Source organism: Chiloscyllium plagiosum, unplaced genomic scaffold (genome assembly GCF_037043375.1).
Source record: "Chiloscyllium plagiosum isolate Xiang-an unplaced genomic scaffold, Cpla_swu_hap1 HiC_scaffold_16, whole genome shotgun sequence".
NCBI classification, from domain to species: domain Eukaryota; kingdom Metazoa; phylum Chordata; class Chondrichthyes; order Orectolobiformes; family Hemiscylliidae; genus Chiloscyllium; species Chiloscyllium plagiosum.
In genome coordinates, this window is record NW_028270154.1 from 69,191,283 (window position 1) to 69,206,488 (window position 15,206).

At 44.0% G+C, this 15,206-nt stretch overlaps 1 long non-coding RNA gene and 1 pseudogene across 2 annotated transcripts in view; both read right to left on the reverse strand.

Moving 5' to 3' along the window:
* The window catches only part of LOC122556939 (uncharacterized), an 89,530-nt gene that overhangs the window by 66,770 nt on the left and 7,554 nt on the right, over positions 1-15,206 (reverse strand). The gene's annotated exons all lie outside the window — the stretch shown is intronic.
* LOC148147569 (uncharacterized) lies at positions 472-1,296 on the reverse strand (annotated as a pseudogene).

Sequence of the window (15,206 nt, forward strand, 5' to 3'; positions counted from 1 at the left end):
CAAGGAACAGGAAAATCGATGTTTCAGGCAAAAGCCCTTCATCAGGAATAGGCAAGTGTCCACCCCCTTGAGGAGTGCGATCGCATGTAGGCGATCATATCCCTGAGGAGTGCAAGACTCTCAGTGATCTTCTTGCCCAGAACAGTACAGGTTTGGCCAGGGTGAAACACTGATCGCAGAGTTGGCAGGATTTGACAGGATTTTATAATCTACGTTTAATAGTGAGATTGGTCTCCAAGTTCTGATTTCCTCCCTCTGTCTCTTCTGCTTGTAGATGAGGGTGATGATACCTTTCCTCATGGATTCGCTCATGCTACCTGCCAGAAGCATACTGACATACACCTCCAGCAGGTCCTGATGAATCGAGTCCCATAGAGCAGAATAGAACTTGAACAATAAGCCGTCGCTTCCGGGAGTTTTATTCTTTTCGAAGGACTCGAGGGCCTTGGTCAGCTCATCCAGAGATAGAGGCTAGTCCAGCCTCTCCCGTGTTCTGTTGTCTAAGACCTCCATGATCGAGGACAGAAATGATTGGGAGGCCATGCTGTCAGTTGACTTCAAGTCATATAGACAGGCATAGAAGGATTTGCTGATCCTCATGACGTCAGCCTGAGATAACGTTACCGAGCCATCTTCTTCCTTCAGGCTGCTGAGCACGGAGCTCTCTTTGTGCACCTTCTGGAAGAAGAAACGTGAGCACGTCTCGTCCTGCTCCACAGAGCGGACCCTGGACCGGAAGATTATCTTGGAGGCCTCCGAGGCAAAAAGCGAGGCTTGCTGGCCCTTCATCCGCTGGAGGTCCTCCGTGACATTGACCCCCAACGTCTGCAGCAGGAGCAGGTTCTGCAAGCTTTCCTGGAATTGGGGCAGTTTTCCCTGCCTCACTCTCACCTCCTGCACACCTTTGAGGATGAAGAACCTCTTGATGTTCCCTTTTACTGTTTCCCACCAGTCTGCTGGAGACTCAAAGAGGGGCTTCACGGTTCTCCAACCTGCATAATCCCTCTTGAGCTCCTCAATGTTTCCCGGGGTCAACAACTTCGTGTTCAACTTCCACGTTCCCTTACCAGCCCGCTGCTCATCCTGTAGGTGACAGTCGGCCAGCAGGAGGCAGTGGTCAGAGAAGAACACCGGCTTGACGCCAGTGGATCTGACCGAGAACGTTCGGGACACAAACAGGTAATCTATCCTTGAGCGGATAGACCTGTCTGCCCATTACCAGGTGTATCTACGCTGCGCTCCGTCTGCAGGGGTGCCGAAGACGTCGTGCAACTTGGCATCTTTTACCGTTTCCATCAGGGCTCTGTCCCCCCCAACCCACCAGATCATCCATCTGCATCAATGATACAATTGAAGTCTCCGGCCAGAATGACTGGCCTGGACGTAGCCAGCAACAGTGGAAGCTGCTGCAGGAAGGCCAACCATTCACTTTTACCCGCTGGGGAGTGCACATTTATCAGTCTCAAGGGAGCATTCCTGTATATAACATCTGATGAGGAGGCACCCGTCCACCACCTCCTTAAACACGAAGATTGCCCCCCCGACCAAACTGACGGCCCATGGGCCCATAAGCTCGACCATCTCCTGTAACTGCTGAGGTGCGATATCCCACACTCCTGCAGAAACAGGACATCAGCTTTAACATTGGCTAGGAAGGCCAACATAGAAACACACATTGCGTAGAAGATTTAACACTATGCACGTTAATACTGGCAATTTTTATCGCCATTTTACAGATTATAAAGTTACCAGTGTCCATTTGCCAATGGTCCAGTCACTGGGGCAGCTGTCTGCATCCCCGTGGTAAAGGTGAACTGCTGGACCCTCGCAGGGCTGAGGTAGCCGTACTGGTGTTATCGGGCCAGGACCAGTGTCCGCACAGTCCAGTTCAGCGCCTGACAGTGGAGTTGTCAGAAGATCGCTGTTCCCAGTTACATGGAGCTATGGGTCAGTGGGTACCCCTGGTTCTCAGCAGGTGGGGGTGCGCTTTACCAGTCACCTCAGTGGGTTTGTCGTTGCCTGGTTGGTGGCATGCTACCCTCCTTTCTCTACACGGTGCTCTGCCTCTTCTTTTGGTGACGACCCTCCTTGCGCCCGTCTCCACCATCTGAAGAACTGTCCGTATCCTCCTCCTGCAGCTGCCATTTCCCCCTTTGCTGGGAGGCTTTTGGGACCTAGCGGGTTTTCCTTTTCCTGTTTTTCACAGGTATCCACTCCCCTGCCTCCTTCGTTCCCTCCTCTTCCATTTCCTCCATCTGTCCTGTAGGAACTTGGGTCGGCTGCTGTACCTCTATGCTGGCTGCCGCCTGCTCCACTCCAACCTGTCCTTTCCGTGTGCCACCAGACTCTGTTCCCCTGCGAGTTGATTGGACCTTGCTGGTCTTTTGCGGTCCCCAGCTCACATTGCCACCTCCAGCCACCTGTGCGTAGGTGGCTGCCCCCCCCTCCCCCAAACCCGTGTTGGGCAGGCCTTGCACATGTGGCCCGCCTCTCCTTCAGTACGCACAAATAGCACACACAGACAATCACAATGAAAAATCATGATCTTTTTGTTCAACTCCCTGTCAGTTACTACCGCACAACAGCATCGTTTCCTTTTAATTTTGCTTGAAAAAATCTGAACCCATTGTTTATCAATGGCAAGTGCTTGTTAATAACATCTTACATTTACTTTGCACCTTTTTCATAGAATGTTGTCCATAGGGACATCACTGAAACAGTCAGGAAATGCAAGTTGACACTGAGTTAGATATGGAGGCATTGAAACAAAAGCGGTTAAAGAGAGAGATTTCCAGAGAATCACAAATGACAGTTTGATCGGGAAGTGCAGCAATAAAAGGAGGGAATTCCAGCACTTATAGCTGGAGGCACAAACACCAGTGATGGCTCAGAGAACCTTGAGGATGCAGATGTCTTGGAGAGTTTAGGATTGGAGGAGGTTGCAGCAATAGGGAAAATTGCACCCATTGATGGATATGAAAACCAAGATAAACATTTTAAAGTGGAGACATTGCCTGTACAAATCGAGAAGAATTATGGTAAACAACCTGCATGTGTTCAATTCAAGATTAATAATTACATTGTCAGTAGCTAACCACACAATTGAATTACACATAACTAAACACATCATCAACTTCAGACACACATGATATTTTGAAGTGGTTGCTTTATTAATAATGAATGGAACCTACGAAATAGATTGAGTTTAATATTAATGACATGGGTATGAAATAAGTATGTTATTTAGTGAACCATGTGTAGCTTTGCAGCATTGTCTAAAAAGTGTACATTATGCTGCACAGGTTAACTCTAAAACACATAGCAGCACACAAATAGAAAACATTACTTACAAATTATTAGAATCAATAAAGATCTTAAGTAGATTTGGCTAAAGCAGCCCTGGGGACAGCAGGGTTTAGAATTGTTCTACAGCTTTTGCTGTAATGAACTGTTTCAATACCAACGTATTGCAGCTAACCTATCCGCAGTATTAGAAACTTGTTGGAAGCAAGCATCAATGATAGTCACTTCTCTGATATGTTTTCATGTTAGATAACTTTAAGTATTTTCTGAAATCAAATTTGCAGCAGTGAAAGTAATGCTCACAACAAAAAGCCCCTCCTTTAACAGTAGTCATGACCTGGTCTAATAAATATAAGATGAGAGCAACCTCGGTTATCCGAACATCAATTATCCGAATTTCAGATTTTCCGAACAAGATCTCAAGGTCCCGTAAATTGTTATGAACTCTATATAAAAACACACACCATGAGAGAGACGCTTGCCCACAATCACACACAGGACACCCACCAAGACAAAAGTGATTTTTTTGTAATTGCGCATTAACAACAACAGCAAACAACACACAAAACAAAACTGAGCTGCAACCTGAATTTCAAGTTCTTCCAGAATCCTAAGTATCTGTCCTGATCTGCAATGTCACACAGACTAACATTGGTTTTTCCACTCCCTGCACTCCACGATTGCTTGTGCTCTCCTCTCTCTCTCTCTTTCTCTCTCTCACACTCTCCCTTTCTCTCTCTCGCTCTCACTCTCCCTCCCTCTCTCACTCTCTCTCTCTCTCTCTCTCTGCTGGTTATTTTCAACCAGAAAGTGGGGCCAGGACTTAAATTCCCTCATTGCAACTGAACAGGATTTGGAGGTGCCGGTGTTGAACTGAGATGTACAAAGTTAAAAATCACACAACGCCAAGTCATAGTCCAACAAGTTTATTTGGAAGCACTAGCTTTCAGAGCGTTGCTCCTTCATCAGGTGATTGTGTGATAAAGCAACTGAACACGAGTTGCTTTATCCTCACTATCAGAACCCATTCGCTTTAACCTCTATTTCTGCGCGCACACATACACGCACACACACACACATGAATGAGTTAATGAACCTTTTGTTCGCTCTTGTCTCAATTCAAAACATTGAGGGCATGAAAAACATCTGACGTCAGTCACTGCTCAGGAGGTGGCATGAACACAGGATGCTCCTGAGTGGACAGAAAGTACAGTTCGCATGTTCAGTATGACTTCCGATCAGTTGTCCGAACAATCAGTTATCCCAACAAAATACTCCCCACCCATCTTGTTTGAATAATCGAGGTTGTTCTGTACATTGAAATCACTGTGTAGTATTTATATTTTTTTTTCACTCATTTTTTTTTTCCTTTTTACCCTCACACTACCTTTTTTTATATAACTCCACAGATGCCAGTATCCCATCACCCATTGCTTACAAAAGAGGAGTCCTTAACACTGATCCAGCTTTCTCAGAGGCAGCTCTCAGAGTGAACAGAGCCTCTTGACACTCCTGTTCTTTCTTTTCTTTTATTAATATTTTTTGTGTAGTATTTGTATATGAATGAAATGGCATTGTTTGTGTTTGGTATTTTAATTAGATTTAATCCACTTAATTATATTAAATTGGAACTCAGCTATTCCCATGGGCAGCGAAACACCATGGGAAATGTTTAATGAGTAAATGGGAGAAGGGTTGAATGAGTAGTTGACAAGAAAGATGGAAATAATCTAGAAAAGATACATTTGCCTTATTTCATGAACGAATGATGGAAATAACTTAAAAATTTGCCACAGTCAAGGATTTGGTTGAAGGGACCTCAAACAGTGGCTCTGTCCCTCTAGCTATCTCATGGTCATTCCTTTCGCTCCATAGCAGTCAGCTTGGTGGATAGTTGGGGACATGGTTGGGGAAATTTGTAAGTATTGGTCAGGACTCTGGTCATTTTCATCCATGGTTGCCTGGTTAGGTAACTATGGTCAATCTGTCAGGTCAATCCAGAGAAACCAAAAAGAAAGTGCAGCAGTGAGACATGGCTGAAGAGGATTCTGGGAAAAGTCTGCTTGCTCACTACAACCAAGAAAGGGATTGTGGAGGACCCAGTGCTCAACAGGAGGAAGAGGAACCAAGTATAGGGCTATTTTGGGACATACCATTCTATGCAGGACCCGTGAGGTTGAAGTGTTATTATTGAGGTCAAAGTGAGTGTTAGGCTTCATGGAGAAGGGCAAGCAGCATGAAGGTAAAGCAAGATATGGTCTTTCCTTTTCTTTTAATCCAATAATTACTATAGGGATAGTAATGGCAATTAGTGAAGTGGTAAGCTCCTGCAGAAGAGATCAGGTCGAAGTCAATCTGACAGCTTTGTCTGCAGGAATTTTGACTACCACCAGCTCCTCTTGGAGCAGCAGTTGGACTCACAGAGGAGCATGCAGTAGGTAGGAAGCTTTAGAGGAATCCTGATGAAAAGCTTTTACCCAAAATGCCGACTCTCCTGCTCCTTGGGTGCTGACTGACTTACTGTGCTTTTCCAGCACCACACTCTCAACTCAGGATATCTGACACTGCTATTCTTATCTGTCAGCTAGGGTCCCTGATTGGACCAGACCTAACCAAGGAGCTCATTCTCCAACTTCTACCTGGCTGACCTCATTATAATAGGAGAAAGTGAGGACTGCAGATGCTGGAGATCAAAGCTGAAAATGTGTTGCTGGAAAAGCGCAGCAGGTCAGGCAGCATCCAAGGAACAGGAGAATCGATGTTTCGGGCAAGACCCCTTCTTCAGGAATGAGGAAAGGGCTCATGCTGCGCTTTTCCAGCGACACATTTTCAGCTCTGACCTCATTATAATCACTACATCCTTCTCTCTCTGAGTTCAAGGACATAGGCTAGCTCTTTGTTTTGCAGTTACTCCGAGGGTCTTTTAGTACCGGGTCAGGTTCCTGCAATTCTGCCAATGATAAAGGCAATGTGTAATGGGCAGTTGCTTGTCTCTTGCACCTAGAGCATCTCGGAAGAAATTTTTTCTCATCTTCAGGCAGCAAAGGCGATATGGCGGTGACATCCATCATGTCCATCTCTGATTCCAAGGTATCTTCAACACTTGACAGAGAGGGAGAACCCATGGTTTCTGGAACAGTAAGAAAGCAGCCAGGCATATTTTGCTCATGCACATTTGTGAGTTTGTAGCTTTCATATGCCGAATGTGCTCGGTAGCACCTACCCAAATTTCATACATCAGTCAACCTGACCTTGCATTGACTATGCCTCTTCTTCCTGCAGGCTGATTCCCATGATTCCTACACCAAACATTATCCCCTGAAGTGAACTGTTCTCTTGCTTCATGGAGTCTTGTGTCCAGATTGGCATTTCACTTATTCCCCCAGGTCAGGGAAGATCAGATTTAACCTGGTACAGAGTCTTCTCTCCATTAACAACTCTGCTCTAGCTGTCCCTGTAGTTGCATAAACAAATAGGAACCAGGGCAGTTGGTATCAAGTGAAGCTGTTCGCTGCTCCTTTAAGCCTTCAAAATTCAGACTGCTCTTTCTGCCAGACTACTGGATAATGGATGGTGTGGAACTGTCCTTTTTTATTGAATACTATTTGAATTTAAGGAATACACAAATTCACTGCCCCATTGACCCATTATATGTGACCAATACTTCTGGGAGTCTGCGTATTGCAAAATAATTGTGGAGTTTTCTATCAGTATCATTATCTCCTTGTTTGACAAATGTATGCCTCTGCTCATCTCGTCACTTGAGTGGACATCCACAATTGTTAAGATCATTTAGCCCATGCAAAGACCTGCATAGCCAAAGTATTATCAAATCCAGCCATTCCCATGAATGTGGGGGAGCAGTTGGCGGTAATTTTTATCCTTGTTGGCACTCTGGGCACTGCCCCTTATACGTGGTTATGTCTACATCCAATCCTGGCCACCAGATATAACTTCTCGCTAACATCTTCATTTTATAATCCCCTGGATGACTCTGGTGAAGTTCAGCCAGTGTCTGGTGATGACCTTTGCTTGGGACAATCACTCTTGCCCCATATAATATGCCATCCTCAATTGTGATCTAGTCTCTCTAGCGATAAAATGGTTAGTTCTTTTTGTGACAGGCTTTTAGTTTCCCATATCATCACCAGCTGTTTCAATTTTCCCAGGACCTGATCTTTCTCATACAAATTCTGATATTGTCAGCTCTGACTTGAAGTGTGAGCATAAAGTGTACTACCATTACGGAGTCTTTCAAAGGTGGTGGTGTATCTGCCAGTGGAAGATGGCTCAATGCATCTGCATTTGTAATTTGGCCTCCTGGATGTGTTCTAACTTGTTATTATACACACTTAGTATTAAAGCCCACTGCTGAATTCAGCCTGAAGCTATGAGCGGCACTGCCTTGTTCTCTTCAAGTAGACCTAGCACATGTATGTGATGTGTTATTATTAGAAATTTATTTCTGTAAAGGTATTGGTGGAACTTTCTGACTCCAAATATGACTACCAAACCTTTCTTCTCTATCTGCGCGTATTTACAATCATCGTTAGTTAAAGTCCTCGATGCATACGCTATCGGTTTTTTCTCCATTGGGCTGCCCATGCGCTAGTACTATTTTGATGCTATACAATGAGACATTGCATGTCAATACCAGATCTCACTTGGGATTGTACAGTGCCAATACCTTATACAATGATAACTGTTTTTTCACTTCCCTGAAAGCCAAGGCTTGGCCATGCAACCATTTCCAAGGTTGACAATTTTTAAGGAGTTGTTTCAATGGTCCCAGACTGAAGGGCAGGTTAGATCATAAAGCATAGAACATAGAATATAGAACAGTACAGCACAAGAGTGGGTCCTTCAGCCCACAATGTTGTGGCAGACATGACAACAAATTAAACTTATCCATTCTGCCTGGCCTTGGTCCATCTCCCTCCATTCCTTGCATATTTATGTGCTTATCTAAAAGTCCCTTAAATACCCCATCACATCTGTCTCGACCACCACACATGGCAGCATGATCCAGACCTCTACCACTCTCGGTGTAAAAAAACTTGACCCTGACATCTCCTTTGAATTATCTCCCTCTCACTTTAAAGGCATGCCCCTTAGTATTAGACACTTCAACTCGGGGAAAAACAAATTCTGACTGTCAACCCTGTCTATGCAGCTCACAATTTTATAGACTTCTATCAAATCTCCCCTCAGCTTCCACTGCTCCAGAGAAAACAACCACAATTTTTCTAGCCTCTCCTTATACACTCTAATCCAGACAGCATTGTGGTTAATCTCTTCTGTACCCTCACTAAAGCCTTTACATCCTCCCTGTAATGTGAAAAACAGAATTGAACACACTACTCTAAGTGTGGAGAAAGTGAGGTCCGCAGATGCTGGAGATCAGAGATGGAAATGTGTTGCTGGAAAAGCGCAGCAGGTCAGGCAGCATCTAGGGAACAGGAGAATCGACGTTTCGGGCATTAGCCCTTCTTCAGGAATCTCTAGGCCACTCTAAGTGTGGCCTAACCAAAGTCTTATAATGCTGCAATGTGACATTCTGACTGTTGTATTCCCCGACCAACAAAGGCAAGCATGCCATACACCTTCTTTACCATCCTATCTACTTGAGTGGCCGCTTTGAGGGAGCTATGGACTTGAGCTCCAAGATTCCTCTGTAGATTAATGCTGCTAAGGGTCCTACCAGGAATTGTGTACTTTTCCTTAACATTTGATTGCTCAAATTGCAGCAACTCACACTTACCTGGATTAAATGCCATCTGTTTTTTCTCTGCCTATATCTGCAATTGATCTATATCCTGCTGTATCCTTTGACAACCTTCTACACTATCCACAACTCCACAAATATTTGTATTATTCTCAAACTTACTAACCCACCCTTCTACATTTTCATCCAAGTCATTTATATATCACAAACAGCAGAAGGCCCAGTACAGATCACTGCAGAACATCCTTCATGGATCTCCAGCCAGGAAAACACCCTTCTAGCACTACCTTCCACCTTACACGGGCAAAGTTAAAAATCACATAACACCAGGTTATAGTCCAACAGGTCTATTTGGAAGTGCTAGCTTTCTGAGTGCTGCTTCTTCGTCAGGTAGCCAATTCTGAATCCATGTGGACAACTCACCATGGATCTCATGCATCTTAATCTTCTGGATGATCCTGCCATGATGGACCATGTCGAAAGCCTTATTAAAATCCACGTAGACATCATCCACTGCTCTATTCTCATTGATCACTATTCTCACCACCTCAAAAAATTCAAGCAATTTAGTAAGACATAATCTGATCCCCACAAAGCCATGCTGACTGTTTCTAATTAGTCCATGTTTTTTCCAAATGTGCATTACTCCTATTCCTAAGAATTCTCTGCAATACCTTCCCTGCCACGATGTGAGACCCACTCAGCTATAATTTCCTGGATTATTCCTATTTCCTTTTCTGAACTTACTCACGATCTTTCCATAATAATTGACCAAGTTGATCACTTAATGTCCTGGAACACATATTTTCTTCTATCAAATGTGCACAACCACCTGGGAAAAATGTCAAAGGTCTATGTCCAAGTTGTCTAAGTGTTCCTTATTGCTCATTCCCACATTCACACATCATCTAAATAAATGACGATGTGGGGTAGACCTTGTAAAATATTCTTCATTGTCTACTGAAAAACAGATTGACAATACCCCAAATGGCAGTCTCGTATGTCGGTACAAACCCTTATGGATATTAATTGTACCATACATCTGGGAATCCTCCTCTAACCACCATTGCAAGTATATAATGCTCATGTCTACCTTTGTGAAGGACAGACTGCTGCCAACTTCGCGTATACATCCTCTATGCAAGGAACTGGGTATTTACCCAGCTGAAAAATGTTGTTTACCATTTGTTGCAATTCCCTACAAAGGCAAACCGATCCCATCGGGCTTCACAATTGGTCAGAGCGGTGCTTCCATTTCTGCAAACTGGACTAGTTTGATGATTTATTCACTCATAGCTTCCTGATTTCTACCTCCATATTTGCCCTTAAGGCTAAAGGCACTGGGTGGGACTTGCAGAATCGTGGAATTGCTTTTTGTTCAATGTGCAAGGTGGCCTTGGCTCCAATAGAGAGTGGCAGAGAAACTTCACTGAGGACCATTCTGTGAGAAGTTGGCTTAGTCACCATGACTGAACAGCAGATCATGAAAGAATTCTATCCCCCCCCCCCAAGTGCTAAACAAGACGAGCATTACAGGAGGCTCCCTGTGCATAAACCCTCAGTATGCAAATACCAAGTCTCACTAAGTACTGAAGTGCTACTTGTCTTCGTTTTTGCAAAGGATGAGACTGGCTTCTTGTTGTGAAACATTCCAAGAAATTGGACTGTTCTGTATCTCCTATCCTTGGTAGAGAAGTTTACAAAGGAAAAACACCTTTGACCACCTATCCATCAGCACATAGTGTCCTTGAAACTCTGAGGTAAAAGGAGAGGGTGAATCCTGTTATATGTTTCCCTGAACAGACCGTCAAAGTCAGTTGGCAGAATGCCTCATCACCAGAACTTTCCAACAAGCACCAAGACATCACTTGGCTGGTGGTGAGAAGGCACCAATTGTGAAATCCTTTATGTACACCCGGTCATTCTGCACCTTCAAAGCAGCTGTGGGGGGTGTTGAGACTGTCAAACATCTCTGGAATGGTACTTTGCAAAGGAAGTCTAGAAAAGATGCAATAGTTTGTGGCAAAGGTCATCCCAAGAGCACTGTGATGTGGGACTCTATGCTCCATGCTCTGCTGCCTGGTAGACACGCTGAGACAAACATTACCTATGTCTGGAGAACTATCAACTCAGTAAAAGATGCTCTGTGGTCTGCCTGAAATTTCTTGGTCTTCTAGTTGAAAGAGTTGACCTTGACTGAGTATAGCAGACTGGCATATTCCAAGGTCTAGGACTACATGCTGAGGGACGCACTAAAGTTTGAGGCAGCTGCCGCCAAGGTGCAGTGGGGAAAGACCACTGTACATGTCAAGGCATATGGGGGTCCATTCATTAACTGGACCCTCCCTGTTGCCTCAACTAAAACCCAAGAATTTAATTGTAAATAGAAAGAAAGTTGAACCCCAATGTTTGTCTTCTGCTCTATAACTAAAGACGATGTGGACCAGAACAACGTTGTTAACTGTGTATAGATTTCTTTCTATGAATAAAATATATTTTTGCAATAAAAATATTCTGAGAGAAAATGGCTTCGTCAGCATGACTGATAGTGGATCACAGAAGAACATTCCCCCCTCACACTGATGAACAGGAGGAAGAGCATCAGTGCAGCAGTGAGATTTCACTGAGGAGCATTCTGGGAGAAGTTGGCTCATCCACCACAACTGAACAGTGGATTGCAAAAGAGTCACCCTAGTGAAAAACAGGAGGGCAAGTCTCCACTAGACAATGGCAGAGAGACTTCACCGGACAACATTCTGGAAGCTTCCTGAGCAGACTGTCAAAGTCTTTTGGCAAAATGCTTCATCAACAGATCTTTCCAACAAGCGCCAAGACATTATTTGGCTGGTAGAGAGAAGGGTACTACCTGTGAAAACCTTCACGAACACCTGGTCATTCTGCACCACCGCACCCTGCTCTTAAAGCAGCTATGTAGGTTGGAGGAGGTAAGAGTCTCACATATACCCTGCTGGAATGTGTCTTTGCTAATGAAGTCTGGATAAAGTTGTTGTGGCTTTTGTCAAGGTGTGTCCCAAGCAGACTTTGATCTATGGTCTCTTCCCCAGGACTCACACCAAGATGATATCGACCATGCCTGGAAGACTATCAATTCAGTGAAATATACTTGCCTGAAACTTGTTGCTCATCCAGAACAAAGAGTTTACTATGACTGAGTGTTGTAGACTGGCTTACTCCAGTGTCCGGGACTATGTGCTGAGGGATGCACTAAAGCCTGAGGCAGTTGCCACCAAGGTGCAGTGGGGCAAGACTATTGTCTGAGGTCTTCCTGCCAAAATTAATAAGGGATCCATTCAGTTATTATACCTTTGTAGTGCCTTAAATGTATGTTAATATCATCTTGTATGTTTAAGAGATGCCATCGGTTTGTTGGGTTAGAGTCAAGCTGCAATATTTGTCTGTTTCTCTGATACTCTATTATACAGAATCAAAATGCATTTGTGACAATCTATGTACCCAAAGAGATTTTTTATGAACAAAGTATATTTTTGAAATAAATAAAAATTCTGGAAGAATTCAGCTTAGGGACCAGGATTGGACAGCGGATCGCGGAATAACCCAACACCCAGCGATAAACAGAAGGAAGAGTATCCAATAGTGGACGGTTCACTGCTTGGATCAAATTACTGAGGTGTCCACTTCACCACAGCGCCAGGCAACTGAGAGCTGCGATCCTCTGACAGTCCATCTATTAGACTTACAACTGGACTTTGTTGACCTTGTTCTCATCCCGACAACACCAGAATGGATAATGTCCCCAGAGAGTAACTGGACAGCTAACTCAGCCCTGCAGGGGACCCACAGTTAGCCCACATCATGGGGATGCCGAAAGTCCTTCCAGTGACAGGGCTATTGGTGAATGGACATTGGTAACCTTATAAACTTTAAAATGGATGTTAAAATTGCCAGAAATTAATGTGTATTGCGTTATATCTTCCACGTTGGCTTTCCGAAAGTTTGGGACAGTTGCCACCAAGGCGTCATGGGGAAAGACCAGAGTTTAAGGTCTTTTTGCTGGAGAATAATGGGGGTTAATTCAGAAATTGGGCCCCTCTGACACCTCAGCTAAATGCCAAGATATTGACTAAATATAGAGTACAGAGAACATCAAAAAATATTTTTTATCCCTGTAAGTAAATTGAATATAGATCTGAATGCCTCCATGAATTGTATATATACCAAAGATTTCTTTCTATGGATAAAGTACATTTTTGCAATTAAAAAAAAAATTGTTGCGAAGGATGGGATTGGCCTTGCTGCTGCGGAATACGTCAAGTAGTTGGACCATTCTGTATCATCTGTCCTTCATTGAGAAACATACAAAGAAAGCCACCTTTGACCATGAGTCCATCCAGTGGTCAGTACACAGCATCCTTAAGACACTGAGGGAAAAGGGAAAAGGATCCTGTCATTTGGTTCCCTGAGCAGACTGTCAAAGTCATTTGGCAGAATGCTTCATCACTAGAACTTTCTAACAAACACCAAGACATTGCTTGGCTGATGATGAGAAGGGCACCTGTGAGATGCTTTATGTACACTCAGTCGGTCTGAGCCACCACTCAAAGTGGCTGCAGAGGCAGTGGTTGAGACTGTCACACATCTCCTTCTGGAATATGCCTTTGCAATGGAAGTCTGGAGGAAGTTGCGATGGTTTGTGTTGAGGTTCGTCCTGAGCAACTCCAAGACGTGTGACTCTATGCTGTATGGTCTGATCTCCAGGATGCACACCGAGACAAACTTGAACTGTGCCTGAACAATGATCAACTCAGTAAAAGACCCTCTTGTGTCTTCCAGAAACTTGTTGGTCCTCCAGAACAAAGTATTGACCCTGACTGAGCTTTGCAGACTGGCACATTACAAGGTCCAGGACTACAAACTGAGGGATGTGCTAAAGCTTGGGGCAGCTGCCGCCAAGGTGCACTGCGTGAAGTATTCCAACTAAAGATAAATGGGTGTCCATTCAATTTCCGGACCCTCCTAGTGCCTTAACTTTATCTAAATATTAGCATGCTGTGGAGGTGCTGGTGTTGGACTGGGGTGGACAAGGTCAAAATCACATGACACCAGATTACAGTTCCACAGGTTTTTTTGAAATCACAAGCTTTCATAGCACTGCCTCTTCATCCGATGAAGTGAAGAGAGCACCCGGGCACAAATGTTTTATTCAAAGAGATCAAAAAATCATGCAAATGATCTGAGTTGAGTGTCCATAGACTGAATAGTAGTTCTCTGCAGGTGATCAAGAGTGTCAAGTGGTATGAATAAACTATCAACAGCTAAGTAGCAAGTAAAGGGAATAATCCCATTAATTGACGTGAGATAATTACAAATAATTTAAAATTTGGTAGTGATAGAATCAAACCAAATGACTGGAATAACATGTTAGGTATAAAACTCACATCGCAAGGTTTGTGAAGGTTTGTAGCTCAGGTTGAGGTTTAGGGTGTAGGTTTGCTCACTGAGCTGTAGGTTTGATATCCAGACGTTTCATTACCTGGCTAGGTAACATCATCAGTGGCAACCTCCAAGTGATCTATAAAATTCCATGCAAGGACTGCCACAAATACTACGTAGGACAAAGAGGAAGAAAGTTAGCCACCAGGATACATGAACACCAGCTAGCCACAAAAAGACACGACTCCCTTTCCCTCATAGCCCTACACACGGATGAAAAAAAACACCATTTCGACTGGGACAACACATCTATCCTGGGACAGGCTAAGCAAAGACATGCCAGAGAATTCCTAGAGGCCTGGAACTCCAACCATAACACCATAAACAAGCACATAGATCGAGATGCCATCTATCAACCCCTCAGAAAACGAACAGGAAATGACATCACCACAAACCCCAGGAACCCCATCCAGGAGAAAGATATAAATAGAAAGCAGGAGACAACAGCTTCACTTCACTTGGAGGTCGCCACTGATGATGTTACCTAGCCAGGTAATGAAACGTCTGGATATCAAACCTACAGCTCAGCGAGCAAACCTACACCATAAAACTCACATGCCGAGGGTCTAACCAAAGTAACAAGTAATCCCAAACTGTACAAACTAATTAAGATAGAGAAATCACAAAAAGGTATCAAGATGATGGTGTCAAAACAAGACTAAAGAAGATTTTAAAGAACAGTGTGGGTGGGGTCACATGTAGCGCA